Source organism: Arvicanthis niloticus, chromosome 2 (assembly GCF_011762505.2).
Source record: "Arvicanthis niloticus isolate mArvNil1 chromosome 2, mArvNil1.pat.X, whole genome shotgun sequence".
Taxonomy (NCBI): Eukaryota; Metazoa; Chordata; class Mammalia; order Rodentia; family Muridae; genus Arvicanthis; species Arvicanthis niloticus.
The window spans coordinates 136863473-136877188 of record NC_047659.1 but is presented as its reverse complement, the minus strand read 5'-3'; positions in this window follow the sequence as shown (position 1 = coordinate 136877188).

The following is a 13716-nucleotide window of genomic DNA, read 5'->3' as shown; positions in this document are numbered from 1 at the left end:
AGGACCATGCACACACAGACAGGCCCTCAACTTGGAACAACCAAGCAAGAGCTTCAGCCTGCACATAGTAGGAACTTCACTGAGTTCCTAGGACTTTTCATAGACTAACTTCATTCAGTCTTCTCATCACCCTGTATTATCTCCTTCCACAATTGGGGAAACTGAGGCATGAGGGGGAGGGGAGATACGTTGCATCATCAGGAGAGGCAAAAGCCCAGTTTATCCCAATGGCCGTGCACGGTAGCGGCGACCCCCTGCCTCTACCACTACCCACTCTGCAGTCACCTCCTCTCCCTCTTCACAGCCTGGCCTAGTGACTACAGATCCGGCGACATCAAGTCAAGGCCAAGAACTGGAGTCTGCACTCAGCCCTCAGATCAAGAGTGGAGCTGGGAGGACTGCACACAAGCTGGATGACCTTGGACCAATCACTTAATCACTCTGGGTGTTTACTTTCTCACCTGTAGACAAAGAGAGGGGCAGCAGTCACAGTCAGGGAGAATTTGCCGCACTGTGCTGGGCTGCTTCTGGGTCAGCTTCAAGCAGTCTCCTCCCTGCCACCTCAGGACCTTTGCACATGCCTGTGCAAACCATCCCTGAGCAACCACCGTCCTCCTCCATGACTGCCAGGCTGAGGCATTTTCAGGTGACATTTCCAGGACCTGTACAGCATTGTTTGTCCCTTCCCCAGGTCACTCCCAAGCCAATACACAGAGAACATAGCCAGATGGTCTCACTACCAGGCTGATTTTCAACCTGGTCCTGCTGTTGTTCTGGAGCAAGATGGCCTCCTGTGTCCCGCTTGGCACACACCCAGTGCCCTGAGCTCGGTTAGCATGAGCAGAATGTGAGCATCAAATGTGTGACTGAGGCTGAAGAAGGAGCCATGACTACCTTTAAATCACTAGGTAAGGACATGAAAGCCAGAGTCCTTCACCCCGCAGCCTGGACATGAGAGGTATCACTGGCCATCTTCAGGGTGAGACTCTCATCCCCCTCCCCCAGGAGCTGAGAGGCAGAGGCAGCAGGCAGGCAGACTGTAGCCCCCAGCCAGCAGGAGGTGACTCACCAGCCTCATGATGACAGGTGACATTCCTTCTCTTCCCTGGGGGGGGAGGGGGGGACTTTGGCCTGGAGATAAAGGGAGCCGGCCTCCCACTTCTGGGAAAAGGACAGACAACGGGGACAGTGGCCAGGCCACCTCCTGGAGGAGGGGGGCATCGCATGTCTGTGCTGGAGGACAGGGACAGAGGCTGCCTCATGAGGCCAGCTGCGTGGCTCACAGCCTCCCTTCCTGGTTCAAGGCCTCTCTCCTGGGAGGTGGAGCCTCCCCTCTCCCCAATCCACCACCCTAGCTCTTCACAGATGGTTGGGGTGCCCCTCTAGGTGTCCTTTGTCCTGTGGGCTTGGGTCAGAAGGAAGGGGGGGCTAGTCAGTGGGTGAATTGAGAAAGTAGTGTTGAGGGGGTGCTGCCTAGGCAATGGGCAATATAATTCATACTCTCTCTACCCCCGCCCCCCAGCCCTGCCTAGTTTTACTATATAGCCCTGGCTGGTCTTGAACTCACAGAGATCTGCCTGCCTCTGCCTCCCAAACCATGGGGTAAAAGGTGTGTGCCACCACGCCCAGCTTTCCTGCTGTATTTTCAAAGTCTGTACCTGTGTAACTGAGGACCTAGCTAAGCCATTAAAGCACATACGGCTCTTCCACAACCCGAGTTCGGTTCCCAGCACCTACGTCAGGTAGTTCACAGCCTCCTGGAACTCCAGCTTGGAGAGGGGGCACTCAACACCCTCTTCTGACCTCAAGAGGGATCTGCATTCAGGTGGTAGTCATAAATGCCCACAGGCACATACACATATAAATGTAAAAATAACAAATACATCTTTTGAAAAAAAAAATCTTGTTTTGAAGAAGCCTTTAGCTACGTTGCCAGTGCTTGGATGTAATTTTGTCCTGGAGAGCTGGGGACAAGGAGGCATGTGCTTACCACATGGCAGGGACAGTATTTGGCCGAAAGGAGAAAGGACCAGCCCCCAGAGGCTTGTACAGACATGCGCTCGTCACTCTCGGGTCTGAGAGGCCTGAGCTTGTATGGGGACAGGTCCCAGCTGGTGGACATGCTCAGGGCTGTCACCGATGACCCATTTGGGTATGTCACTTTCAAGCTCGCCCTGAGGGCCATTTCCCTGCTTGGTATGTGCTCCTACCCCGGCAGGACTGCTGAGCCGGGAAACTCCCCAGCAGAGACAGGTGGCTTCTTCAGAGCCCCACCTGAGGGCTTTCCCATCTTACTGACTGCCACACAGCACATCCTCACAGCTGGGAGGATGCTGAGAAGGTGGTGGTTTCAAAATCAGGGTCCCATGCTGAGGAAGGGACAGAGGAGGACACAGTGGTGTGTGCCTGGGGCTTGTCCCGTGTCACCTGGTTCTGCAGCTGGCTTTTAAGTTTCACCCCATGACAGGCTTCTGGAGCAGAGCCACGTCACTGGGTCAGCTTACCTCCGATCATAGCGGGCTGTGCTGGTCTTTCCTTCCCTGCTGCTGTCCCTGGACAGTTCTGGTTTTCTTCCTGCCAGGACCTTAACTGTTAACGTCACAGCCCAGGGAGCCTCTTGTGTAGCCCTCTCTATGGCCTAGCACTTTCCTATAAATCAAGGATTGTCTCACGCCGAAGCCCCTATGCCAACCCATCCAGGAGCACACGCATCCCCCACGGCTATGTGTGGCTTTCTTCTCTCACGTCTCACTTGCCTCTTACGATGGGACCACTGTGTTCCCTGAGATTTTTTTTTTCCTTTTCTGGTTTTATTGTCCTTCTCTAACTTCGATAGAAATCGTTCTGAAACCCCGGCTTCGCCAAAGACTAACCACACTGTCTTGGAGGTGGGGCTTGGGATTTTGTCTGGAGATCAACTGTTGAAGTGAAGTGGGCACTGCAGGGGCCTCTGTGTGCTAGGCCCCAGGAGCAGTCCCCTCCCTCATCATGATGGCCACAGATGTCTGTGGACAACTGTAAACATGTCCTGGGGACACAGTCACCCAGGCTGAGGAGCTCAGACTGACACACGTGGACACCCTAGCCTCCATGGAGAAATCCAGGATTCTTCCTTTTCCTCACAGTCTACTAGTTCCCTCATTCTGAGATCTGGCCTCAAATCCCAAACTTGCCCCCATCTCTTAGTATGGGCATAGAAGGGCCTCTACTCTCTGAGACTTGGTTTTCTCAGCTGTGAAATGGGATGGCTTGTGCTGTGCCAGTGTTGGTGTGGCCAAGATGGGGAAGGTCCTCTAATGCGACCCTGTCTCTCTTGCCCCTGTGGGCTCTGAACCCAATGGAGGAAGAGGAGGACAAACCCTGTTGCTGCATTACAGTGTTCTGGATGAAGGGTGGATGGAGGAAGGATCTGGAACAATATCCCATACATCCCTGCCAAGACAGCTGAGCTGCACTCAGGATGGGAGACACCTGGGATCAGGCTGTGGCCTTTTAGGGACAGTAAGGATATTTCCCAATAGAGACCAGGGTAAAGGATGGAGCAGAGGGACCTAGCTCTGGGCCTTCAGCCAAGCAAGGGAGCCTCCCTCAGTGTCCAGGCTGGATAACCCCAGGCAGGGTAGGAAGAGTGCAGGTCTGGGAGGCAGCTGGGGCCCTCTGAGGACTCTGCCCTGTCTCTGAGTGAGTCTCTGTCATGAGGAGAGTGACCCAGGAAGGTGCTAACAGTCCCCACAATGATGGGGGCACTGAGAGCCAGATGAATGAAGCCCACTGCCCTTGGTCATGTACCCCTCACTGAGCTTCAGAGTTTTCAGTGTAAGGTGTCAGAGACACCAAGACACGTGTGTGGAACTGGTCCAGGGCCTGCCTTTAGCTGTTTCTTCCCACAGTCCTCCTGTAAATAAAAGGGACTCCCATTTCCCACTGACTGGAATGAAGGAGTGACGGCCGGCAGAGCCATTTGGAACCTGTGTGGAGCTGTGAGCAGAGGCTGGCAGAGCAGATGGAAGGAGAGAAACTGGGTTCCCAGGAGAAGCACAGAGCATAACCAAGTCCAGGAGCGGGTAAAAGACGAGGCTATGGGGCACAGAGTGTAGTGACTGAGGATACGTGAGCTGCAGCAAGTGGGTGGCAGCCCCCTCAGTGGCCTGGGAAAGCCACTTAAGGTCCCGGGCTTCGCCTTGAGGGACTGCAGGCAGGAGAGTACCACAGTTGGAGTTGTCTCTTGGAAAGATTGTTCCGACCACAGAGTAGTGGGCAGATACCCACTCTTTTCTTTCTAGCCCAAGTTGGTCTTTTACTGTCTGTATAGTCAGGGTGACCTCAAACTTCTGATCCTCCTGGGATGACAAGTGTACCATCATGCCTGGCTTATGGGGTTCTGAGGATCAAATCTGGGGCTTAAGGCATGCTAGGCAAGGGCTCTGCCAACTGAGACACACCTCCAGCCTGAATCCAGTTATTCCTTCAAAAAGATTAAAGCAATAGCAATGACAATAATGATGATGATAAACCCTCTCCCTGCAGGTTCCCTTCCCCTCCGCTCTCCTCCCCTCCTCTCCCCTTCCCCTTCTCCTCTCACTCTGAGCCCAATACACAGACCAGTTCATTGGCATGAGGGGCATCAAAGGCCTTTGTACAGCTGTGGGGTTAGAGGTACTTCCCTGAGCGAGGACAGAGCAGGAGAGCTCTAGGCAGAGGCCATGAAAGGCCAGGTGACAGCCAGGAGATTACCAAGGTCAGGAAAGGGGAGGTGGGGGTTCAGGCCCAGTGACTGACAGATGGGATGGGTGTGATCTTTAAGGGTTTGCTGAGTGTGAGGTGGCCGTGGGCTAGCCCCATGAGAAGCCTGAGACTTGGATCCTGATACACCGAGAGACTCTCGGCCTATGGCAGCAGTGACCCTCCCACGGGGAGGGCCGTACATGGCCGGAGCGTGCCACATCTGGCCTTGATGCCCCTAATGGTTGCCAGGAATTGTGCCCATAACCCTTCCTGCCTATGCTTTCTTTCCTAGCAGGGCTCAGTTTTGCTACGTGATTGTCGGCCTATGTGCTCAGGGGAACTCATAGCCAAGCAAGTTGTTGCAGGCATAAGCCAGTCTAGGACAGTTTTCTTCCCTATTGATGACTGATTAGGAATTAGACCTGTGATATAATGAGAAGTCTGCGGGAGGGGGGTGCGGCTCATACAAGGAGACCCAGAAGCAGGAGTCTTTGTGGAATATTGTCTGTGGCGCCTGCAGCTGTAGCAGCAGCCTTGAAAGCATGAGGGAAAGCAAGCATCCAGAACTAGAGGGAGGGAGTAGGATGGAGGGTGGTGGAGAGGGGAGGCACAGAAAAAACATGAGTCTTTGGTTTTGCCATCATGCTGCAGGACAGAAGGATCCTGCGAGAGAAATTATGGGTGCTTGGTTCTTTGGAGAGAGCACTTTCAGTGCCCCACCCCCAAAGGTGAGCCCGCTCCCCAGATCTTGAAAATGATGTTTTTACAAGAGATCCTGGTATTGAAACAACTTTTCCCAAAGCCTGTGAGCTGCAGTGCTGGGGCTTTAGGAGGGGGAAGGCTGAAGCCACAGTCTCCTCTTAAGAGCCTGTTCCTTAACACGTTTCTAGTAGGAGGTCGTAACCCCCCTTTTAGTTTTCCCTGGAAAACTGTCATTAGGGATGGTGGGAAACCCGGAGTGGGCCGTGAGGCTTTGTGTGCAGTTAATGGCTCTGATTATACGTTCCTGGCCCCCCTCTTCTGAGAAAGGCTGCCATTGGCTGCACAGTATAATCAAACCGTTTCTTATGTAAACAGTCTCGGGGCACAGGGCCAGCGGGAAGGTAAAAATGAAACTCTGCTCCCAGCCAGGAAAGCGATCTGCAGGGCGGTAGCAAAAGAGCAGGGGTTAATGACACGAGGTGGGCAGAGGCTGTACTGCACAGGGCAGGAAAGGAGGGTGCTGTAAGACAACTTGTTACTGGAGATATTTCCCAATGCAGACCGTGAAACGCTCCAGGGAACTTCAGGCACAATCTTCGAAAGCAAGGAAGCAAGAGGGGAAGGGAAATTAGGGAAGCGTGGAACTCTCAGAAAGGGCTCGTATCCTTAATATACAAAGAGTTCTTGCAAAACAATAAAATAAGATAAACACAAAACTAACTAGTCACCAAGGAAAAAACTACCAAAGGCGGCGATCACATGAAGACATGTTTTGCTCTGACAATAAACCAAGGAAATGCCAATAAAAGCTACAATGATGTCATTTTTCCACCTATCAGATTGGCACATACACAGATTGGCAAGCTCGGGGCTGTGGGGAAGCAGACCTCCTGCTCCACGCTGAGGGGATAGCATACAGTTCCTGGGGGCAGAATGACCTCACACCTGCTAGCCAAAGACCAGAAGTTCTAAAGTGTCTGGGAAATGTTGGGCACATGTGGGGCATTCCACTCAACATACAAGAGCCCCCAGACCCTCCAAGGACAAGAAATCTTGATAAAGCTTTGCTCATGAAAGTCTGCAAAGGAATGCTAAATGATGTGGGCCACCAAGTAAACAAGCGTAGTCACAGAACGAGGAGACAGCCTGCACTAAGCCAGCTGGGAGTGGCAGCAAAGGTCTCTGATCCAACACTGAGGAAGCTGAGGCAGGAGAGTCACCCCAAGTTCAAGGCCTGCCTGTGCTACACAGTGAGACCCTGTCTCCGAAACAAAAACAAACAAAAATACCCCAAAGTCCAACCGTGTTAGAATTAATCATTAAAAATGGTGGGTGGGGCTGTAGCTAACTGCCAATCAGCTGCCAGAAGTGAGAGGCCCAGAGTTTGGTCCCTAGAATCAAGGCCAAGAAATAGTGCAGAAATAATAAAAGTGGCATTAGAGACCCCCACAAGTCATCGTAGGGACAGGCCAGTGTGGCTACGGCTGGCGTCTCAGGCCATGTGTGCAGGCTGTGCTGATGAACCCCAAAGTGGGTGTGGGTGCAGAAGGCAGCAGTGTTATGGATGAGAAGACTTGGGAAGAGTTAAAGGGTTTCACTTTGTGTGTGTGTGTGTGTGTGTGTGTGTGTGTGTGTGTGTGTGTGTGCATGGCACCTCTCTGTGGAGTTGATTTTCCTTCTACCTTTGGGCGACGTTCCGGTTATCTCTAACTAGTAAGCTGACACAGCTTAGAGCCGTCCGGAGAAGAGAAGACCCACCTGGGGACTTGTCTAGCTCAGATCTGCCCTGTCGGCATGCCTTGGGGCTGGGTTGGGGTGGAAGGGTTGTCTTGATGGTTAATTGTAGGAGGTGCCAGCCCATCACGGAGGGCACTAATCCCCGAGTCTGTGGTCCTGGGTTAGATAAGAAAGTTAAAATGAACAGGAGCCAACAAGGGTTTCTGTTTCAGGTTCCTGCTGTGACCTCCCTCAGTGATCAACTATGACCTGGAAGTATAATCGAAGTAAACCCTCTCCCTACTGAATTGCCTTTGGTCAGGGATTTTTTTTTCATGACAATGGAAAAGAAACAACAAGGCAACTGCAGGATTTTGTTTGCTTGGCTCTGCTTAGATTTACCTGTTTCGCTTCGTGCCTATGAATTCTTTGCCTGTGTGCAGTATATATGCATCAGTGTGCACCTGTTGGATGCCCTCAAACTGGAGTTTCAGGTGGTTGTGAGCCGTCATGTGGGACTGGAACCCAGGTCCTCTAAGAGCACCAGATGGTCTTAACCTCTGAGCCATCTCCCCAGCCCTGTAGAACATGAGTCTGGGGATGCGATTCAGGTTTTCGGGCTTGTACAGGCTTGGCGTGCATTGGTCTTGACATGTTGCTCAGATTGGCCTGAAATTCATAACAATCCTCCTGCTTCAGCCTCCCAAGTGCTGACATGACAGGACTACTACACTAAATGTTTCCCATCTTTAAGCCCCTTGGCAGACAGCTCAACGCCATTGAGGCCGGTGGGGTCTCTTTAAGCCTTGGAGAATGTTGTGGAGTCTAGATGCCAGAGGCACCCTGCCCCCAACATAACCCCAAATGTCCCCAGACAATGCCACATGCTCCTCCAGGGACCAAAGCACTCCGGGTTGGAGCCACTGTTTAAATACTTCTCAGTTATTGGAGGTGGTTTAACAATAAGCATGCCATTGTCGCCACAATCAGAAAAACAAACACTTTAAAGGGACTGTTGGCAGAGTCCCCTGTGGCTGGGCAACTTTACCCCCGTGAAGCCTGCACATCCTGCCTTCAACACTTGGTTCCGGCTTTGGCTCACACCACCCTGGGCTGCTCTTTGTTCAGCGAGCTTCTCCCCTCTGGACTCTGATGCAGAGACCGGGAGTAGTGGTGTTGACTCAACTCCTTCTCCTTGGTGACTACTCCAGCTTCTCTTTTGGGGAGACATGGTAGTCCTGCCCCACAGCTAAGCCGATCTTCTAAATGTCCTCTCCAGCTTCAGGAACCCAGTTCTTTCTCTGCAGTGCAGACCACTCAGTGTTTGGGGTTTAGAAAGTTTATTTGCATACTGCCAGCAGCCGTTCACAGGTTTCCTTAGGGTCTTTGCTGTGCTCAGTGGAACACAGTGGAAGTCAGCTGGGAAAAACATCAACACTGAGAAGAGGAGAGCGAAGAAGAGCAGAAGAGAGGCCAGGAGAGAGGCCCGAGGCTAGGTCTCTGTGTGTGACTAGCAAATTCCCTCTCTATTGGAAGTTAGTCAGAAGTGGGTTGCTTTCCCACTCTGGAGGTGGGACGGGAAGAGGGAGGGGCCGAGCACACAGGGCCAGCGCTCCGGTGTGAGCCCCGAGCTGATTCTCTGCAGCAGCAAGCTGAGTCAGCCTGTCCACTTCTTTGCCCTTGGTCACCTTAGCAATATGTGCAGCCAAGGCTACAAAGACCCCACTGCTGAGTGAGGAGTCATGGGAGAATGACACCCAAGGCAGGATGAAGGGTTCTGTTATGACAGGAGCACAGGCAGGTGTGGCCCTGGCTGGGGCAGGGAGAGGAAATCCTGACAGAGCCATCAGCCATCCCTGGACACAGGCAGGGTGTGGGGACAGAGGGAGCAGTGTGTGTGGAGAACATCGAGGCTTCCACCAGGGGCTGCCTGGAGAGAGGGAGATGGCTGGCGAACCTGACCCCAAGCCTTCAGAGACATCACAGACACCACAAAGAGGGATGGCTCTGCCTCCATGCTTTGTCCAGTGTCCAGTGTCCAGTTCAGGTGGAGGAGGGAGGATGAGGGCCTGCTGGGAGGGGACCCTTGCAGTCCCAGCTTTCTCATTTAGAGGATGCAAAGACCAAGGTGACAACACAGGTGACCCTGGTGACTAGTATCTTCCAACAGTGTTCATACTGTGGTAATGACAGAGGTAAAAAAAATAATCTCTGGTTGGAACAGGAGCCTGAGGCTCAAAAACCACAAATCAGTGAGGGTGCTCTGGGAAGATTAGGGAGAGCTTCCTGGAGGAGGCAGCACTGAACTTCCCAGGCAAAGCCAGCAGGAAAGATATTTCAGAGAGATGTACAAATAGCCTACGCAAGGGCCCTGGGGCATGCAGCAATGTGTGTCCATAAATTTTGAAGGGAATCAACCCAGACAAAAAGTCTCTACAGTTCAGTGAGGAATGAGACCCAGAGACCTCAAGCAACCCAGCCCAGAACACACAGCCAGAAAGCAGTGGAGATGGGACTTGACATTGCCACCTTCATGAAATTTAACCCACAGCTTTGTCCAAAGAGATACCGGTCTGCTTGGCGAGCAGTTGGAGATGTAACTGCTGACAGGATCCTGCAGCATCTGGGGATCTCACAGTGCCACACAGTGCCCACTGTCCCCAGGGTGCCCGCCATGGAGGGTGAAGCTGAGGCCTAGGCAGCCAGCACAGCACAGGATTTGCGTGCTGGTACAGGGGAGCTCAGGGGAAAGGGAGGCTGGGACAGGCTTAGCCCACCAAGAGCTTATCTGGAGTTTGAACCTGGAGGTAGGACAAGAAAGAGGGTCTAGCTGGGCAGTGGTGGCACACACCTTTAATTCCAGCACTTGGGAGGCAGTGGCAGGCGGATTTCTGAGTTCGAGGCCAGCCTGGTCTATAGAGTGAGTTCCAGGACAGCCAGGGCAATACAGAGAAATTCTGTCTCAAAAAAACAAAAGAAAGAAAGAAAGAAAGAAAGAAAGAAAGAAAGAAAGAAAGAAAGAAAGAAAAAAGGTCTAGGCAAGGACAAACTAGTGAGAATTTGGAGTTTAGGAGGAAACTCCTGGGCACAGTGTGAACTGGATTCTGGGGGTGTCAGCAGGTGTGTGAGAACAGCAGTGTTTACTGGGAGGCAGGATGGAGAGGCAGGGATGGCCTCCATAGCAGGCCATTGTTGAACCAAGTTTGAGGTTGACGAGGGCTGAGGGCTGAGAAATCCAGCGGGGCCAACTGGCTGAAGTAGAGGTTCCAGGCAGAGTCTGGGGGACAGTGCAGGGGCCACGGGAACTTCACCAGGGTAGGACATCACTGCATTGGCTCTGATTGACCTCTCTCACCACTTGAAGCTTGGGTCCAAGACGAGTAGAAGAGAGGAGATGTGGGGTGCAGAGGGAGGTGAAGACTAAAGGATGGGGGTGACCTCGCTCGGTGCAGACAGGGCTCTGGGGAGCGTCTCAGAAGCTGCAGCTCCCAGGTGTTTGGTCCCCAAGTCCTTTCCTCTTCATTGTTGTTCACAGATCCTTCGGCAAACATCTCTGACACCGTCATCCCTCAGCACAGGATGACAGCCATCTTCCATGGTCTGCCGCCCAGGATGCCCGGAGGTCAGGAGGTCAGAAGACAGAGCCACCAACACTCTGAGACCCCAGCCCATTCCTGCAGCATAGGCAGCCCCACCCTGCAGGCCTGGGTTCAGGTCCACCTCCAGCACTGGCTGCTCAGAGCCCTATGCAGACAGGCAGCAGAGCCAGCCACACCTCCCTCGGGAGTTTGGGACTCGGAAAGAGGGCTGTGGGAAGGACCCAGGGGAGTTGGAGCCGATCTCAGTGGGAGGCTATTGCCTTCTCAGAACAACACCACCCACACAACCAGAGGGCGGCTGTGTGCAGCACCCACACAATGATCGATCGCCTGAGAGATGTCACCGTCTCTGTCTTTGCTGTGGAAGGAGGTTCTGGCTAAAGCAAGCAATGTGTCCATCCCACAGAGGCGGGCCACGCAGAGCCTTGTCTTCCGGTTCCAGGAATGCCTGCCTTTTACCCTCCCACAGTCTCTGAGGGGTTAGCTGGCTCACTCTTCTCCATGCTAGGACAACATCCTGTCCCGAGGCCCCACACACCCCTGGCAAACCCCAATGCTGTCTTGAACCGGATAGTGGGCGGCAAGATCACCTACAGACCCTCTCCAGTGTCCCAGCTCCACAGGTGAAGACACGGGGGCCAGGTTAGGACACAGAGCTGAGGACCTGGCACAGCAAAGGCTGGCAGCCCTCAGGCCTGCACCAGGGAAGGGGACACAGCAGCATCTGTTGTGTGTTTAAGTGAGGACAAAAGTGCTGTTTGTCATTAAACAAGCGAACCAGGACAGCAGCGCCTCCGCCACAGCTGGGATGGCTCAGCAAGGCGATGCTGGCCTGAGGTTGGTTCTGCAGGAAGAGAGGCAGGAGTCTGAGGAGGACAGACTGCACTCTGGGAGCCTGTGGAGGGGTTGGACCTGGCCTTCGTGCAAGCACCAGCAGGCCTCACTGGCTCCAACCTCTGGACCTGTGCTTTGATGGTTCTTCCAGCCTGGACTGCATTTCCCACACTTGGGTCTCCGTCCGCCTCATCTAGGGCAGTCACAGCCCAGATGTCTCCTGTTCTGTTTAGTACTCTGTCACTGTTCTGGTCTCTCCATAGCAGGTACCATCGTGACCTTGTCTACAAATGCTGGAGAAGATAGTGGAAAGAGATCTCTCGGAGATGGCAAGTCAGGCACCATCCTAACATTCTAAGCACATAGTAGGCTTTCAACACACCTGTGTGATGTCTCTCTTTGTTCCACAGTTGTGAGTCATTTCACAAGGGAGAGAGACTGAAGCAGAACAGACATCACTCCCTCACCAACCTCCAACTCAAGGCGCCTTCCATGAGGGCAGCTTGAATCTTACCTCATGCTCAAGCTGCGTGGCCTGGACACAAATCCGGGCTTTCCCTGGCAAGGGACCCTCCAACAAGCAGGAGACTAAGGCAGAAGGATTGCCAATTTGAGACTAACCTGGTCTACAGAGTGAGGCCCTGTCTCCAAAACAAACAGTTGGGGTCTGGGGAGATGGCCCAGTGGGTAGGGTGCTCACCACACAGGCCTGGGGATTTGAGTACAATCTCTACAATTCACATAAAAGGCCAGCTACCATGGCAACCCCAGCATAGCGGAGGCAGAGATTGGAGGATCCCTGGGGCTCACCAGCCAGCCACTTAGCAGATCCGAGAGCTCCAGGTTCAGCGAGAGACCCTGACTTAAAAACTAAAGTCTGGCCGGGCAGTGGTGGCGCACGCCTTTAATCCCAGCACTTGGGAGGCAGAGGCAGGTGGATTTCTGAGTTCGAGGCCAGCCTGGTCTCCTGGTCTACAGAGTGAGTTCCAGGACAGCCAGAGCTACACAGAGAAACCCTGTCTCAAAAAACCAAAAAAAAAAAAAAAAAAAAAAAAAAAAAAAAAACTAAAGTCTGGGGCAATAAAGACACCCAATGTCAACTGCTAGTCTCCACATTCCTCCTTACACACATGCGTGCATGTGTGCGCTCACGCACGTGCCTGCACACACACATACACACGAATGCACGCACGCACACACACATATATACCCGTCCCACCAACACAAATTAAGAAAGAAATAAGGCAGAGACCTAGCATGAAGACACTGACAACAACTTCTCCATACATGAGCACATACATATGAACATGCTCACACATGCACAGGTACACACAAAGGTAACAACAACAACTACAACAAAAGAAGTGAGCCTCTTTGTCCTTGTCTTACAAGGGGAGAAACTGAGGCATGGAAAGCAGATACCACTAAAGAACAGAACTGAGCCTGAATCCCAGGTCTGCCCAGACTCAGAGGCTTCCCTTCTGCTGGCGAATTTGTCTCTACTGGTGACAGCAGTCTGCTCACAGCCTGTGACCCCACAGCTGTGGGAGCCTGAATATCAGAGTGTGATTTCCTTGCAGCTCCTGTGCTGGGAGGATCGTCCTGGTCACTGTGGCATTGGCAGCTGCTGTCATCTGAAGTTAAGAGCTAACATCCACTGAGCCTTCTGTATCTCATGTCAACAGTCTTCTAGAGATGTAGGAAGCACAAGTCATCCAAACACCTGGATCCAGCTGTGTCTGAAGCAAACCGTCTCTAGAATGTCTTTAATGTGACTCACTGAGTTCCTCTTAGCTTGGATTGATCGGAGTTGGGGTTTGGTCCCTCTCAAGTCGGGAGCCCTGACTAACCCACCTGCCTTGCGGACTTTATCCAGACTTCCATCTTCTCATCCTTCGGAGTTGAGAGACACACCCATTAACTGTCCCATCCCTGTGCTGACTCATGGGTCCCTTAGAGTTTCAGTCCTTCCTTCCCACATGGGTCTGCCCCTTTCCCACACACCCGGCTCAGGACAGAGGGTGTGTGGGTGTGCATGCCAGTGTGTGAGCACGCCCTTGTTCCGGGAAGGTGCCCCGTGGGCTTCGCTTGGCCCCAGATCAGACCTCGTTATTAACGTGATGACAGCTAACATAGCCTG